Source organism: Giraffa tippelskirchi, chromosome 5, assembly GCF_054371585.1.
Source record: "Giraffa tippelskirchi isolate mGirTip1 chromosome 5, T2T-mGirTip1v1.2.pri, whole genome shotgun sequence".
In the NCBI taxonomy this organism is placed as follows: Eukaryota; Metazoa; Chordata; class Mammalia; order Artiodactyla; family Giraffidae; genus Giraffa; species Giraffa tippelskirchi.
Genome location: NC_137279.1, coordinates 99,700,711 through 99,716,588, shown reverse-complemented (window position 1 = coordinate 99,716,588; position 15,878 = coordinate 99,700,711). Strand labels below are relative to the sequence as shown.

General features: G+C 50.4%; 2 long non-coding RNA genes and 5 other non-coding genes across 7 annotated transcripts; 1 reads left to right on the top strand and 6 right to left on the bottom strand.

The window, feature by feature from the left end:
* Window positions 1-575: 575 nt before the first annotated feature.
* On the bottom strand, window positions 576-5,018 carry LOC145507742 (uncharacterized). The gene is made up of 3 exons (XR_014055094.1): window positions 4,914-5,018; window positions 2,702-3,178; window positions 576-2,328 (listed from the first exon to the last, which is right to left on the bottom strand). It is a non-coding gene; the product is annotated as an uncharacterized LOC145507742 (long non-coding RNA).
* On the bottom strand, window positions 3,010-3,083 carry TRNAN-GUU (transfer RNA asparagine (anticodon GUU)). Its single transcript has one exon. It is a non-coding gene; the product is annotated as a tRNA-Asn (tRNA).
* Window positions 4,080-4,151, bottom strand: TRNAE-UUC (transfer RNA glutamic acid (anticodon UUC)). Its single transcript has one exon. It is a non-coding gene; the product is annotated as a tRNA-Glu (tRNA).
* A 37-nt stretch (window positions 5,019-5,055) lies between the features above and the next one.
* Window positions 5,056-5,128, bottom strand: TRNAV-CAC (transfer RNA valine (anticodon CAC)). Its single transcript has one exon. It is a non-coding gene; the product is annotated as a tRNA-Val (tRNA).
* Window positions 5,129-5,726: 598 nt separating this feature from the next.
* Window positions 5,727-5,800, bottom strand: TRNAN-GUU (transfer RNA asparagine (anticodon GUU)). Its single transcript has one exon. It is a non-coding gene; the product is annotated as a tRNA-Asn (tRNA).
* Window positions 5,801-9,235: 3,435 nt separating this feature from the next.
* TRNAQ-CUG (transfer RNA glutamine (anticodon CUG)) lies at window positions 9,236-9,307 on the top strand. Its single transcript has one exon. It is a non-coding gene; the product is annotated as a tRNA-Gln (tRNA).
* Window positions 9,308-11,598: 2,291 nt separating this feature from the next.
* LOC145507741 (uncharacterized) lies at window positions 11,599-15,640 on the bottom strand. The gene is made up of 2 exons (XR_014055093.1): window positions 15,317-15,640; window positions 11,599-13,714 (listed from the first exon to the last, which is right to left on the bottom strand). It is a non-coding gene; the product is annotated as an uncharacterized LOC145507741 (long non-coding RNA).
* Between the last annotated feature and the right edge of the window lie 238 nt (window positions 15,641-15,878).

The window sequence follows — 15,878 nt, the reverse complement described above, 5'->3', positions numbered from 1 at the left end:
TTCCTTGTCACAAATTTAGCAACAAAGTTTTCCTTATATAAATACCACACGGAAGCATAAACAGTAGAGTATCTTCCCCAGAAACTCTTCATTTTTTAATTTTACATTTATGGAACTGATTCTTACTTTCCTTAAGAGAAGTGACACCTTTAAATTTCGAGAGGCCTAACTTGTCTGTTCTCCCCAGAGTTAAGAGAAAGCGTATTGACTTGTCTCTGAGAAAATATATTTAAATGGGGGAAAGAAATACGTCAAAGCGGTGGGCCTTGCTAGACTTCCCTGGGGGTACAGTGGATGGGAATCTGCCTGCCAGTGGAGGGGAAACAGGTCCGATCCCCGGTCTGGGAAGATTCCACATGCCGCAGAGCAACTAAGCCCTCGAGCCTCCGCTGCCAAGCCTGTGTGCTGCCACTGCTGAAGCCCATGCACCTAGACTCTGTGCTCTGCAACAGGAGACGCCACCGCAACGAGAAGCCTACACACTCCAACTAGAGAGAACCCACACAAAGCAACTAGTACGGGGCAGCCAGAAATAAGTAAAATAAATAAATTTTTTTAAAAATTAGTGAGCCTTATTTAAGGTGAAAGCAGAGTCAATGATGTTTATTAACAACACTTGCCAGTGTGGGAAACAAAATGAAATATAGTTAAGCAATAGTGGAGGAATCTCACTGAGGAAAATAGGAATTCTGTAATACACTTATGAGTCCCCAGTGTCTAAAGCTGTGCTTGAGGTCATTGCTAGTCATTCCTTTTTCTTAAGGGCTGAACTTGCTTACAGTTCTGGAAGTATTCAATCTTGATTTGCAGGTTTGTCAGAAATGCTCACGTTGCTGACTTCATTGCTTCTTTGCAAAGATATAAATCTCTTTTTCTCTGCATTCTGTAGTCTGATTTCAACAATCTTTACCTCATTTGTTGAATGTTTTCAGCTATTTAGAAACTTTCATATGCCGGTGAAAGAAACTGTCTGTTCCATGCTAAAAGTTCAGTATCCTTCCTGTGTTAATCTCTTTTATTAATCTTGAGTTTCTCACGAGGGAACTATTGCATAGTAAGATCGTCCTTACTGTAGATACGACACCTGTCCAGTGCTTGACAAGTATCGACTGGGCCCACGTGGATTTTACCAAACCGTGTAAAGAGGAGAGGTGGACAACTTCTCACTGCTGCCGTGTCACATCCCGGGAAACACCAGAATCATCAAGACAAGCGGCAATGAAAAGAGCCTCACGGTCCAGAGTAACTGTCATCTTCTACCTCACAGGGAATGGGCCCCTGTCAACCACCACTCAGTGTGGATTATCCCCAGAAGTTCACCGTCCTAAAACGAGACCAGATTCCCACACGGATAGGAGAAATCACGCGTGTGGGCGCTGAATCGCTTCAGTCGTGTCCGACTCTGTGCAACCCTATGGACGGTATCCTGCCAGGCTCCTCTGTCGGATGGGATTCTCCAGGCAAGAATACTGGAGTGGGTTGCCGTGCCCTACCCCAGGGGATCTTCCTGACCCAGGGATCCAACACCGTGTAACTTACATCTTCTGCAGTGGCAGGCAGGTTCTTTATCACTAGCGCCACCTTATCAGTGATGAACAAATCAGAGAGAGAACATATTTGTCCCCAAACCACACAGTACGAAAACATCAAAACGCGCAGTCTCTGCACATAAGATTTACTAGAAGAACAGAGCAAACAGGAGCCAATAGCTCTAAGGGTCCGGGTCTGAAGCCGGAGCCTGTGAGGGGCAGGATTCCGGGGGCTCCCACCACACGTCTTGGATGGGCTAATTTTTATCAGTTCAGTTCAGTTCAGTCGCTCGGTCGTGTCCGACTCTTCCAAAAAACAACCAAACCAAAAAACTGTCAAGGAACAAAGTAAACGGGGTGTTCCACGGTAACACCCCATTTTATAGGGGGAGGGACAGGCATCAGATTTTTTTCCCTCAAGTTAAAAGTGTAACCAAAGCTTGTAAATAAAAGAAGAAAGGGGAGAAGGAAAAAGCCTCTGGGATCAGTGAGATTTTTCTCTCTGGATAAGTTGCTCGGCAGAAAGAGGTCATCCTGGCCGTCTTCTCCGGACCCGGTTGACCAGGTCACCAGACAAAACAATGGACAGTTACCGGAGGACTTTAAAAATGTTCAGTGACTAACTCTCCACCATAAGCAATAGAGTAGCTCTGTGTAATGCCGCAGCGTCCCTCTGTTGTCTTTCCCCTTAGTTGGGTCAGGAGGCCACTGCTCCCTTTGTTAGTTAAGAGAATCATAGAGAGATGTATAGAAAGATTGTTGTGTTGCCAAAGTAATTGAAGGAAGGGACGCGGAACGACTGGAAAATAATTTGAAATACGATTCAGTCCCACTTCTGTGGAAGGCAAATTTGCAGGATTCACCAACTTAAGAAGCATACAAACACACTAAAGGTAGCAATTGCACTTCCAGGTTTCTACACTGTGGAAGTAAATCGCTGCACAAACGGTCAGAAGTGTGTGTTCAACCATAATGATGGTTGCAGCATATCTGTCGTCATGAAACCATGAAACCAAATAATACATGAACCATGTAGGAAATGCCTTTCTAAAAAAGAATGCAGAAGCTAATGATGATGGTGGGTTCACTGATAACATTATTGACAGAACAGTTGGTAAGTGCTGGCCTCCTTTTACAGGTGAAAAACCTGGGGCACAAAAGGTATAACTTACTTGTCTAAGTCAGTGTACTTGGCAGCATAAAGACTTGACCCCACCAGAAACTGGATTCCTTGATCTCTCTCGGGAGGGCCTGAGGTAGGCAAGTACGGGTGAACGGGAACACCCGCGCACTCGCAGAGAATAGGGCTGGAAAGGAGAGGTGGCCCCGGCTGGCAGCAGTCCGGAGGTGACCAGGACCCCGAATGCAGGAGAGCATATTTTTGCGTGAGCCGATGTCCAGGTAATAATAATCGGCGTGGAACCCCTTGAATGGTCGTCAGCACGGAAAACCTTGAATGGGTTCTAAAACCTCGACCGCCCGTCCCTGGGTGGGCTCGAACCACCAGCCTTCCGGTTAACAGCCGAACGCGCTAACCAATTGCGCTACAGAGACAGCAACACACCGCGCCCCTCGACTCTTTGTGCTGGAGGCAAGAATTCCCAGGACGTGCCTCCTGCTCCGCAGAGAAACGGTGCCGGTTCCAAAGCCTCGGCAAAACGGAAAGATGAGAACGGTGAATCACACTGGACCTGGGACTGGGTCAAGGCCAGGAGAAGACTACACAAAACACCATTACCCGAGGACGGCCACCCAAGCAGACAGTTCCCGAAAGCTCTTGAGAATACTCCCCCTCCCTTTGATGCATTTCCCACCTGGTCCACTCATCCTCCCACCACAGGAGAGAAGGCTTCCCCTTTGCGTTCTGGGCACAGAGAGCCAGGCAAGAGCCAAGGGGGCAGCTGCACTTCCCCATGGGTCTTCCCGAGGTAGGTGGTTCTAGCGCTCAGGCTGACCCAAGACCGCACTGTCCACCAAGACGATCCGGAGGAGTCCGGATAGCAGACGGTCCTGGGGGTGGGGGGTGGGGGATTCCTACAAGCGCAGAGCGTGCCTGGCCTGCACGTCCTGGAGAACCGAACCAAACTCCCCCTGAAGCTTCTCTGCATCCGAAAGAGAATGGGTTTCAGGTTTCCATGGAGAGAGTGAGAAAGCAAACGTGGGAAAATGTGAACTGTGCAGTTAAGTACAGAATCCACGATGTTACTATTCTTGTAACTTGGATGTGTGTTTTGGAGGGTTTGGGGTTTGGTTTTGAATGAATCTTTGGAACTCGAGTCCCTGATTCTCTTTGGATGAAAACTCTGTAAGGAAGACGCTGGGTTTCTAACAAGCAGGGAGAAAAGAGTGGAGAGGAGAGCTGGGCAGCCCAGGCTGTCCGTTCACTGCATCCGGGGAGTCTCCTCCAGCCTGCCTGATGTCAAGGACCCTGAGGCCGGGACTCACGGGCATTCGGGACTCAGTGAAGACGCCCTTCTGCATTGGACCTTGAAGCAAAAGACAACTCTGATCTGGGCAGGAAGACTCCGAGGAGTGGAGAAGAAAAGAGCTTTCCCTGACCGGGAATCGAACCCGGGCCGCGGCGGTGAAAGCGCCGAATCCTAGCCACTAGACCACCAGGGAACCGTGCAGAGATACCGACTTGGCGTGTCCAGGTGAAAACTGAGAGTGGAAAGATGAAACCAGAGATGCAGAGAACAGGAAAGGAAATGTCCCAGCGCCCCCACGGCTGTAAGCAGCCGTGCGAGGCTCCCAGCCCTTGACCCGCTGCTCATCGCCCTTCAGATCCCCGTTCCTGGGCGACGCTTCTCGTTCTGAGACCAGGTCACAAACTATCCGTTTGGGTCCCTCCTGGTCCAGCTCTAGCGCTGTGTGCTGCCGAGCCCAGGTCATGCTCTCTTCGTGACCCTCGGTTTTCCCTCGAGTCAGGCGCCGACTTGGCTTTCAGCGGGTGATGAGAGGATCCGTCTACCTCCAGATCTCTGACCTGGCTCCGGGGCCTCTCTTGACGACCGCACGCGTACCGGTTCCTTTCCCTCAGCGACCGGCTCAGTTCGTGGAGCCTTACATTCTTCACTTCCGTGTCTTTGGCTGGAGCCCACGGTGAGACCTGGGTGCGGTCTCTTGTCTTCTACCAGGGAGATACAACTGCTCCTCAGGTGTTCCGAGGTGGGGGAAAGCAAGTGAGCGTCACGGGAATGAACTCCATGGTTTTCAGAGACAATCTGTGAACACGTGGAAGAGACCCAGGCGCCCGACAGGGAGCCGAGGGGGCTTCCGGACGTAAGGGTGACCCGGAGTCAGTCTTGTCCTCCCCTCCCCCGCCCCTACTCCCCCCACCCCCCCTCCCCCCAACTCCCCGGGAGGAACTGGGCCTGGACTCACAGGGACTCGGAGCAGAGAAAGGAGGGCTGCTTCCTAGTGCTGAGTAGACTTCCAGGTGGTCACCAGCTCCTCCTACAGCTGCGTCCCCTGCTTCACCCCGGGGATGGGGGTGGGGGGTGGGGAGGGAAGAAAATAAGCGCTCTGTTTCCGCCCGGTTTCGAACCGGGGACCTTTCGCGTGTGAGGCGAACGTGATAACCACTACACTACGGAAACAGGACACTCGGTGCTCTCTAACACTGTATCCATGAAAACCTGAGGTCCCGCCATCAGTATCCAGACCACCAACTTCTAACACTCAAACAGGAACCTTGAAGCCCCAAGCTCTCTCAGGCACGGAGACGGCGGCTCCTGAGGGCCCTGCTTTAGGGTTCCTCATCGCCCCTGAAGTGAGGACCCTCGGGCCCCCACAGGCTGCCTTCGGGGTCCCGCACCCAACGCAGAGTCGTCAGACCCTCAGCTCCGCACCCGATCGCAGGGGTCGCCCCCCCGCCGACTCCCCAGCTCCCGGAAGCCGCAGGGGGCGGGGGGTGCGCCCGAGGCCCAGGAGACCCCGCAGCCCAGCAGTGTGGACGCCGCCCCTCCCGCGCTGCAGACCCGCGCCTCGGTGGCCCTTTTCACGGCGCCGGCGGTCAGCGCTCTGGGCTCTCAGGAATGACCGACGCGTCCAGTCCACCCGGGACCCGCCCTCCCCGCTGCTCCTTTGCACCTGACTCCTGTGCTCTTTCTCTGCAAGCCGGCTCGCCGCGGCACTTCTCCGGTGTCCTCTTGGCAAAAGGGAATCTCTCTGGTGTTCTCCAAAACCTCACCCCACCGTCCCTGGGTGGGCTCGAACCACCAACCTTTCGGTTAACAGCCGAACGCGCTAACCGATTGCGCCACAGAGACAGCCGTACAGGTCTCTTCTGGACTCTCTATGGAGTAGACACTTACTCATTCCCAGGGTACGTTCCCTACCCCCAGGGATACGGCGCCACGTCCTTGCCCCCTACCCGCCACAGATGCCACAGCCCTCAGAGATACCGGGATCCAGGGCTCGGACCCTCCGGGCCTGAACCGAATGAGACCCAAGGACAGCTGAACACCCGGTGGGCTCCCATGATGGCACTTCCTGTTTCCTCGCCTACACCCAATGAATGAGAGTTTGCCCACCCTGGCAAAGGCCTTCGGGGCCGAGGTTGTGCTTAGGTTTCCTGTGTCCACCAGGCGGTTTCCACCAGGACCGAGGTCGCGGGGATGGTCGCCCTGGGCCCGCACGCCCAGGACAGGGTCTGGCACTCACCGCGACGCTCTAGGACTTGGAGGAATACATTGTCGTCTTTAGCCCTTCGTCCCATTAAGACCCCTGCGAATGGAAATACGGAAAAGTTTTCGAAGAGCGAAAAGTTCTTTTTAAATGCCTTTATGCCGGTTGTTAGATTTCGCAGCATCCCGTGAGGCGGGCAACGGAAAGGTCTCCGGTGCTCCCGCTGTGCCCAGCTGGGTAGGCTGCGTTCTGTGGGGTCCAGGTGGGAGCGGGAAAGGGCGGGAAGTGAAAGCCAAGCGGGGAAGGCGGGTTTGGGAGGAAGGCATTGAGACCTGCCAGGATCTTGGTCAGGGATCCCGAGAGAGGAGCATTGTCCCAGTCCGGTAACAAGAGTGGGGAAGGAGGGAAAGAGCTGGTGCCGGCAGGAAAGCAGGAGGCAAAGCGAGGAGGGGAGGGGAAAGATGGGAGGGGAAGGCCAGGGAGGGGAGAATCAAAGAATGTGTGCTTCCACCCGTCCCTGCTCCTTCTCTTGCCTTCTCTCTTCCTTCCTGCTCTTCTTCCCATCCCTCCAACTGAGAAATGTTGACACAGCCACATCTTGAGAAGAAAGACCCAACGAATCTTGTGCCCAGGAGCACAAGCTCTGGGTTGTAAAAATGGTTCTGCCCTGTGTGGCCTTGAACAAATAAAGAAAACTCTGGGTATCTCCCTACTTTCTTGTGCAAAATGGGAGCAGTAAGAGGATTCTTCTTCATTCAGCTGTTGTCAGATGTGCCTCGGTTTAGAAACTACTGGATCAATAATGCTATAGGCAGCAAAATCACAAATACGATTATCATAATCCTCTGAATCTTTTGACAATCACTATCCTTATTTATTTCACCTGAAAGTAGCTTTCTGCCTCTAGAAATTTCTGTAAACTAATTGCTCTTGCGGTTTGCTCCGCTGTGGCCAGACCACCCCGTTCATCACCGGTTCTCTGCTTGCTAGACGGGGACCCACGTGCAGGTTGGAGGACATGGGAAGAGCACAGAGCGGTGGGGAAAATGAGCCTTTGCGCACCCTTTGGGGAGGCCTCTGGGACCAGTGGGGTCCTCCCGCTGCCTTCTTTGGTTTCAAGGGAGCTCCAGGAGGGCGGGGATCTGGTGGCGGTCGCTCTTGTGTCCCCTCGCCGAGAACAACTTGAGGGCCTCCTCACTCAGTCTCCCAGAGACCCTCAGAGTGTCCTGCCCAGAGAGCAAGGTATTCGTGCTTCCTGGGATGGTGGGAAATATTCCCGCATCTTCCTCCTAACTGTGGAAACCGGAGGTGGTTGAGGAGCGCTAGCGACAGAAGAAGGAGGTCCAGAAAGACAGGGTGGACTGGGAGGGGGAGGGGGAGGGGCTGCAAAGGGGGGATGGGGAGAAAGAGAGCGAGGAAGAAGGGGAGATGAGAGCGAGGTGGAGCCGTACAAAGGGAGGCGGAGAGAGTGGGAGGACCAGCCAGAGGGAAGCGGCAGTGGAGGAGCGGGAGGAGGAGGAGTTACCTCCCCAGGGTAGTTCTGTTCACCGGCCCCCCAGCACAGGCAGCTCCCACCACATCCCCACCAGCTCCTTAGCTCTCAGGCTTTCGTCCCTCAAAGACTGTCTCTCCACCCATTGCAGTTCTAATCTCGTTTGATTTTTCTCCCTGCCCTTTGTGAGAGCCTGGTTCTCTGGGTTTCCTGGCCATTCTGTGATCTGTCAACATACTTTCTGTGCATTTCTTCTCTTCCTATATCAGCCAGAGACCATTACTGGTCCTTGCACTCATCAACTTTGACTGACCTTCAAGGGCTCCTGGAGGAGCACTTTGTGTTGTTTGTTACCCCCCAGCTTCTTGATTTTCCAAAAGGAAGTTTCATCTTTTCATCCCGGAGCTGTGAACTTCCTCCTCCTAAGAGGAGCCTCCCCTTTGCCTCCTTCCTCCTGTGTCAACCTCTGTCCAGTCTCTGGGAACAAAGTACCTGTCTCCAGGCAACACTGGCCACCTTTCCGACTCCTTTCGTTGGGCCGCAGCTCTCTTCTTCAGATGCTGTTTTGTTTTGTTTTGTTTTTCTGTTCTGTGTATTGGATGAGGGAAGAAATGGCTTTGGGATAGAATGAAGAGGTAAAGATTATTACTTTGAGACATCATGTGGATTTATACTTATTCTACATGCAAATATTTAGTGTGGTGGTATTTTGTGTACATAAATACTGTCTACACTGTAAGACAACTTGGATACATACCTTCTAAATATGTGTACACTTTTTTTTTTAACCGTGCAATTTCTGGATATGTTCAGAAATTGGAATGAAACTGACGTGACCAAGCTCTGACAAGAGTCTGTGACTGTCTAAGTGTCAGAGCCCTGCCTCGTGGGCTCCACCACATGTGGTTGATTTGGAGCCACCCCAGGTGCTTTTGGCCTGGTTTGTCTGAGGGTTTTGTGTAAATGTTCATTTTTCCTTATACAGCAAACCTGACAAATTTGGGGAGAAAAACTTACCCCCCAAATCAGAACTGTATGGAGAAGAAAAGGAGAGTTCTCCTGCCTCCCTCTCCACTCCACACACTTTATATGTTACACATAAGAGGTGGTGGCTTTGGAGTGTAATCGGTGCTACAAGAAAGCCGAGGGACCCAGGAGATCCCACCTCCTGCCCTGACGATCATCTGCCCTCTCTGGGCTCCGGGGAAAGGGTGAAGGCAAAGGAAAGGAAAATAACACTCTTATTTGCAGAAATTTTACCTCAGCACGGGACACTCTGGCAAACCGAGGCAGAACATGCGGTTGATGACGGTGACTTAAGGGGGGTGGGGGGGGGGCCTTTCCTGACCGGAAACCCAGAGTGGAAATTTTACTTCATTGTCTGAGGTGCGAGTGAACTGAGAGATGTCAGTCAAAGGAGAGGAGCAGAGAGAAACCAAAGAGGGATGAACACCAAAGCGGGTCATCCGTATTCAGATCTTGTCGGGTCCTTGGAAGAACTGCCCTGAGATTATGGGTGGGACGTATGGAGCCTAAAGAAGCAGGTGCCGTTCTCTGGCGATGGAAAGACGCTGGCTTTCAAAGGGGTTCCATGGTGTAATGGTGAGCACTCTGGACTCTGAATCCAGCGATCCGAGTTCAAATCTCGGTGGGACCTTTCTCTTTAATTACAAGAAGGACACGTTTTACTCCCCTCATAAGACCTACCTGCTTTCCGGCTCCCGCGACCCCCAGCGGCGTGGCTCACACGGACCCTGCGGACAGATGTGGGACCGACCGGGACCGGGGGCGTCCTCGCTGGGCCCGGGCGGCTCTGCCCATCCCCGGCCGTCGGAGGCCCGGCGCCTCCCTTGCCCTCGACCCCCCCTCCCCAACCCCCCCCCCCACCACCCCAGCCAGGGGCGCAGTGACCCAGCCAGTGCTGCCCCCTTGTCGGGTCCCCTGGGTCTCGGGGGTAAAAGGCCGAGGCTGCGCCCACCGAGTCCTGCCCCGCGAGGGGGCCTCACACCGCAAGTCTTGTAACTGCACGGTGGTCCCGGTGCGTAAATGGTGGCGGGGAGGGGCTGCGATGTCGCTGATCAGCCAGGATGGGAGCTTTCGGGTGGAAGGTTCCAGACCTGACTGGGGATGAACTGTGTTTTATTCAGGTTCTCTATTATTCCGAATATTAATTGACCCTGTCCCAGTTTTTTATGATTTTATTCAGAGTTTCTCGCTCCTAAGTCTCCGCTGGGCACGCAAAGCCGCTGTTCCGCCAAGATTTGAACCTTGACTCCTGGAAATCGCGTCCTTTGGTCCCAAGCTCAGCCCGAAAGAGGAGCGCGGGTCGCGGATTCCCGCATCTGAGGAGACCCCAGGCCCCTGACCCACGGCCGCCCGGCCAGGCTGCTCCAGGGCGGAAGAGGAGACGAGCCACTGGGAGTCCGCACCCCCGGCCGGGCCCCCTTCGTCCTGCCGAGACTCCGCTCCACCGAGAAGACAACCCCACGACATGAGCGGATGGAAACACTTGAGTCCTCTACTGCTCGGGAGAAAAATACGGATGAGGCCCGTGATGGACTTGAAAAGCTGGTTAAAGCGTTCTCTTCGCGGTGCTAAGGAGCATCTCTCTCACGCTTGTATTTTGGAACTTTCAGCGGTTACAAAGGACTCAATGACGCAGCTGTCTTTGGAGGACGGGAAGAGAAAGGTGTGAGGCCGGTGAAAAGATCCGAGGAAGGGGAAGGGCAGGAGAGACCCGAGGATGAGCCAGAAGGGAGAAGGGGACTGGCGGGTACCGCGGCGGGGACGGTCGCTGGGTTGGGGTGACCACAGCGAGCGCCTCACTCTGGAGCAGTTCCCACCCTTTACTGACGTGTCCGGGAACCCGGTTCACCCTAAATCGCAAAGCTGCTGGCCTGGCATTTGTCCTGACCAAGTTTCCTTGGCGGGTTCCCTGCGGAGCGGTGAGGTGGGCTGTGCGAGTCCGCAGGCGAGTGGAAGTCCTGGCGGCTGCCTTGGGGATGACTGGCGGGCAGGGAAACGCACACACTCCACTTTCCCCCTTCGCAGGCCCGTCTGCAGGGCCTGGGGTGGGAAACTGGAAAATCGGAGCGTCAATATTTATTTAGAGATAAGGAGATAAATAGCCAAACAGTTGGTTACCTGACCTGAAACTGTTTATTCTTGGAAAACAAGAAATGTGGGATGGGATCAGGGTCCACTTTCTCCCATAACAAGTTTTGGGGCATATGTAACTGACTATATATATATATACACACACACATATATAAAACTGACTGTATATAATATATATGTACATATGTTACTGCATATAATGTATACAGATATATTATATGAGTAAAATTCACTGCTTGTGTTTCCAACTTAAATTTTTATGTAATTATATGTACCAAGCTTTTAAAATGCTGGGTCCAGTGTCATGTGTAGAAATGTCTTCCATTGTAAAAACGTAAAAAAAATTGGGCGGCTGTGGGGGGGGGGCGGCATTCTCGAAGCAAGCAATTGGACCATTATTCCCCTTTTGATGGGCTGATCACATGAGCTAGTAAACAAACTGGCAGATCCTCTCAGCCCAGGAGGTCACTGCTTTCGTCTCTAGGAAGGTTCATAGTCACTGAAACGTGTCAGTAACAAATCAAATCACACCCAGTCTTTATGCAGTGTTGCTCCCAAAATGCAAGAGGTTACACCCAATGAAGACACGCAAAGTGCCATGTGCCCAGGCATGGTCTACAAGTTTTAAATGGGTTTACTCACTTAATCCTTTCAAAAGGCTTGTATCATGTCATCATCCTCATTTCACATATGAGAAACCTGAGACATAGAAAGGTTAAGTAACTTGTCAAGTCAGTCAGTGAGTGGGATCTGAAAGCAGGAATTTGAACTGAAGCCTTCCTGGCTCCACAGGATATCCTACCAGTCAAAGAGGAACACAAACCGTAAAAATGCTTGATAAGAAGTTTAAGTCCGTATATTTCTTTTGAAAAAACACCCAAGAGGAGTCACGTAACAGGCATTCAGTTCAGCCGCTCAGTCATGTCCAACTCTTTGCGACCCCAGGGGCTGCAGCACGCCAGGCCTCCCTGTCCATCACCAACTCCCGGAGCTTGCTCAAACTCAAGTCCATCCAGCCGGTGACGCCATCCAACCATCTCGTCCTCTGCCGTCCCCTTCTCCTCCTGCCTTCAATCTTTCCCAGCGTCAGGGGCTTTTCCAGTGAGTCAGTTCTTCGCATCAGGTGGCCAAAGTATTGGAGCTTCAGCTTCAGCATCAGTCCTTCCAATGAATATTCGGGACTGATTTCCTTTACGATGCACTGGCTGGATCTCCTTGCAGTCCAAGGGACTCTCAAGAGTCTCCTCCAATACCACAGTTCAAAAGCATCAATTCTTTGGCGCTCAGCTTTCTTGATGGTCCAACTCTCACATCCATACACGACTACTGGAAAAACCACAGCTTTGACTAGACGGACCTTTGACTGCAAAGTAATGTCCCTGCTTTTTTAATATGCTGTCTAGGTTGGCCGTAGCTTTTCTTCCAAGGAGCAAGCGTCTTTTAATTTCATGGCTGCAGTCACCATCTGCAGTGATGTTGGAGCCCCCCCAAAATAAAGTCTGTCACTGTTTCCGTTGTTTCGCCATCAAGTGATGGGACCAGATGCCGTGATCTTCGTTTTCTGAATGTTGAGTTTTAAGCCAAGTTTTTCACTCTCCTCTTTCACTTTCACCAAGAGGCTCTTCAGTTCTTCTTCGCTTTCTGCCATAAGGGTGGTGTCACCTGCGTATCTGAGGTTATTGATATTTCTCTGGGCAATCTTGATTCCAGCTTGTGCTTCATCCAGCCTGGCATTTCGCATGATGTACTCTGCATATAAGTTAAATAAGCAGGGTGACAATATACAGCGTTGACGTACTCCTTTCCCAAATTGGAACCAGTCCGTTGTTCCATATCCGGTTCTAACTGTTGCTTCTTGACCTGCATACAGATTTCTCAGGAGGCAGGTCAGGTGGTCTGGTATTCCCATCTCTTGAAGAATTTTCCACAGTTTGTCGTGATCCACACAGTCAAAGGCTTTGGTGTAGTCAAAAAAGCGGAAGTATGCTTTTCTGGAACTCTCTCGCCGTTTCGATGATCCAACGGATGTTTGCAATTTGATCTCTGGTTCCTCTGCGTTTTCTAAATCTAGCTTGCACATCAGGAAGTTCTCGGTTCACGTACTGTTGAAGCCTGGCTTGGAGAATTTTCACCATTACTTTGCTGGCGTGTGAGATGAGTGCAATCGTGCGGTAGTTTGAACACTCTTTGGCATTGCCTTTCTTTGGGATTGGAATGAAAACAGACCTTTCCCAGCTCTGTGGCCACTGCTGTCAGTTAAGTCGCTCAGTCGTTTCTGGCTCTTTGGGACCCCATGGACTGCAGCATGCCAGGCTGCAGTTTTCCAAATTTGCCAGCATAATGAGTGTAGCATTTTCACAGCATCATCTTTTAGGATTTGAAATAGCTCAGCTGGAATTCCATCACCTCCACTAGCTTCGTTCATAGTGATGCTTCCTAAGGCCCACTTGACTTCACACTCCAGGATGTCCGGCTCTAGGTCAGTGATCACACCATCGTGGTTATCTGGGTCATGAAGATCTCTTTTGTATAGTTCTTCTGTGTATTCTTGCCACCTCTTCTTAATATCTTCTGCTTCTGTTAGGTCCATACCGTTTCTGTCCTTTATTGTGTCCATCTTTGCATGAAATGTTCCCTTGGTAGCTCTAATTTTCTTGAAGAGATCTCTAGGTCTTTCCCATTCTATTGTTTTCCTCGATTTCTTTGCGCTGTTCACTGAGGAAGGCTTTCTTAACTCTCCTTGCTATTCTCTGGAACTCTGCATTTGGATGGGTATATCTTTCCTTTTCTCCTTTGCCTTTCGCTTCCTTTCTTTTCTCAGCTATTTGTAAGGCCTCCTCAGACAACCATTTTGCCTTTTTGCATTTCCTTTTCTTGGCGATGGTTTTGATCACTGCCTTCTGTACAGTGTTACGAACCTCCGCCCACAGTTCTTCAGGCACTCTGTCTAAATATATATATGTAAGAAAATAAGCTGCCACCCGTAGTCCCAATCCCCGGAATTAACTACTGTTATTCTAAGTTTTGGCAAAACATATATATGCTTAGTTTATAAAATTCAAATGATGCAGAAAATACAAATATGTAAAATTTTGAGACATGTTAAATTCAAAAATAACTTCTGTTAAGGTAGTTACATATTGATGGAGTCATCTTGGTATATCAACAGAGAGGAAAAAAATATATCGTGGCTGAGTTGGTAAAGAATCTGCCTGCAATGCAGGACACCCAGGTTTGATTCCTGGGTCGGGAAGATCCCCTGGAGAAGGAAATGGCAACCCTCTCCAGTATTCTTGCCTGGAGAATCCCATGGACAGAGGAGCCTGGCAGGCTACAGTCCATGGGGTCACAAGAGTCGGACACGACTTAGTGACTAAACCACCACCATACTTTTATAAAATAGAGCTCTTATAGATTCTATTTTTATTTTTAAGCATTCAACTTAATAGTGCATAAATTCAATGGAAGAAAAATGAAGAAATTGTTGAACTTTCAATCAAATTGTTTACACGAGAGATGCTTTTCTGAAAGGATTCCCTAAGGCTAGTAATAATTTAATTAATACATTAAATTTTGGAGTGATTCTTCTCGTTACTTTTAAAAATCAAATTTCTTAAGGTATAATTTGAAAATAATACAATGCATCCATTTCAAGTTTGACGACTTTCGACTAACAAACGTACCCATGGAACCACTATCCTGTTCAAGGGAAAAGAATATCTCCAGTACTCCAGACTGTCCTCTGTGCCCCTTTGCAGTCAATCCCCCTACCGCTCCCTGACCCAGGTAATCAGTGATCTAGTTCCTGTCTCTGTGGATCAATTTTTCAGTTCTCGAAATTCACATAAATGGAACCACAGAGTATGTACTTTTTTCCTCACTCAGCATGACGCGCTTGAGAGTAATCCATACTGTTGCCATGTATCAGGTATTTGTACTGCTTTATGGAAGAGTAGTATTCCTTTGAATGAGTATGTCACAATCCTATATATCTATCTATTCACCTCATGATGGACACTTGAAATGTTTTCAATTTGGGGACTATTATGAACAAAGCTGCTATAAGCAAGTCCCTTTTGTGGGCTTACGCTTTATAAATTCCAATTACATTTTTAAAATTCTTTAATACGAATTTACTTTGTGAATGGATGGTACATTCACAAAGACAATTTATTGAAGAGTTCCAAGCTTATCTTTGATTGTTTCCTATCAGGACATACTTACTATAAGCCACAGGTGTATTTTTGATTATCCCATTTAATCTACACAACAACTTTTTGAAGTACTTTATGATGATTACTTTCATATGACACTTGCAAAATTGGCCTAGCAAATGGGAGTCGGCCCAAGGTCAAACCGGAAGGCAACATGAAAAGGCAGGTGGCAACATGACTGAAAAGGAGGCCCGAGGCCCCACCCCCCACCCCCCACCCCCCAGAAGCTGCGTTCCTAACCGCAGACCCACCCCGATGTCTTCCTAATAACCTCCGTGTGTCTGACAGGCCTGGAAGCCAGTGTGCAAGCCGGTCCTCCTCACGGTCTTACTTACTGATCGGCTTCTTCTGGTCAGAAACTCCTCCATCAGGGGTCCAGAGCCTAACAGCGTGGACAAACTTGAGGGTGAGGAAATCTGTTAAAAACTCCAAAAACCGGTTTTCTCATCAGTAAGCCACTAAAAATTAACCTTGGTCTTGGTGCAGATAGTTCATATTTGAGCAAGGAAATCCTCCCGCTGTTGGGGCGACAGAGGAGGATGTTCCACTTTCACTTTCAACGACCTAGATCCTCGATCTGCATCCTGTGTGCTTTTTGGTTAGTTTTCTTTGGACCCACCCTTAAGCATCACCCCACTCCCAGCACCTCCTCGGAGCCCAGAGGCTTCTTGGGGCTGAGCGGATCTACGAGTGCCGTCCCGGAAGCAGCCAGGAGGGGGAGGACAGCCCTTCCCGCCATGGTCCTGCCTTTTCTGTTTGGCCGAGTGGTTTCTATTTGCCAGGAGGACTTTGCGAATCAGAAGTGAGCACAACACATCCTGAGAAAGGGGTTGGCAAATAGCCCACAAGCTGCCGACAACTCGGCCTGGGGTTTTCTCCTAGACTGTAGTTCAACGT